We start from the raw sequence: 813 nt of genomic DNA, 5'->3' as shown, positions 1-813 counted from the left end.
AGAGAGACAGAGACAGAGACAGAGAGAGAGACAGAGACAGAGACAGAAGAGAGAGACAGACAAAGACAGAGAGAGAGACAGAGACAGAGACAGAGAGAGAGACACAGACAAAGACAGAGAGAGAGACAGAGACAGAGACAGAGAGAGAGACACAGACAAAGACAGAGAGAGAGATATAGAGACAGAGACAGAGAGAGAGACAGAGAGAGAGAGAGAGACACAGACAGAGACAGAGACAGAGACAGAGAGAGGGTGAGCCGACCAGCGGGAATTTGACGGCTGTGTGTTTCTTGTGTTGACAGAGTGGCAGAGCAAGTGACTCACATTCGCATCCAGAACACGGGAGATTACTATGACCTGTACGGAGGGGAAAAGTTCGCCACGCTGTCCGAGCTCGTCCAGTACTACACGGAGCAAGAGAATATCCTCCAGGATAAAGACGGAACAATTATCGATCTCAAATACCCCCTCAACTGCTCAGACCCGACCAACGAGAGGTGGGTCACACACAGAGAGAGGGAGACACCCATTACCCCACACCCCTCACTGTAACACACTGATATATCCCACACCCCTCACTGTGACACACTGATATACCCCACACCCCTCACTGTGACACACTGATATATCCCACACCCCTCACTGTGACACACTGATATACCCCACACCCCTCACTGTGACACACTGATATACCCCACACCCCTCACTGTAACACACTGATATACCCCACACCCCTCACTGTAACACACTGATATATCCCACACCCCTCACTGTAACACACTGATATACCCCACACCCCTCACTGTAACACAC

The 813-nt window shown here is 50.6% G+C and overlaps 1 long non-coding RNA gene across 1 annotated transcript in view; it reads left to right on the top strand.

The window, feature by feature from the left end:
• The window catches only part of LOC140472901 (uncharacterized), a 34,751-nt gene extending 34,232 nt beyond the window's left edge, over positions 1 to 519 (top strand). The window contains exon 4 of the long non-coding RNA XR_011957936.1: positions 303 to 519. This is a non-coding gene — a long non-coding RNA (uncharacterized lncRNA). The remainder of the gene's footprint in view (positions 1 to 302) is intronic.
• Positions 520 to 813: the final 294 nt, after the last annotated feature.

Source organism: Chiloscyllium punctatum, unplaced genomic scaffold (genome assembly GCF_047496795.1).
Source record: "Chiloscyllium punctatum isolate Juve2018m unplaced genomic scaffold, sChiPun1.3 scaffold_467, whole genome shotgun sequence".
NCBI lineage: Eukaryota > Metazoa > Chordata > Chondrichthyes > Orectolobiformes > Hemiscylliidae > Chiloscyllium > Chiloscyllium punctatum.
This window is presented reverse-complemented; position numbering and strand designations above follow the sequence as displayed.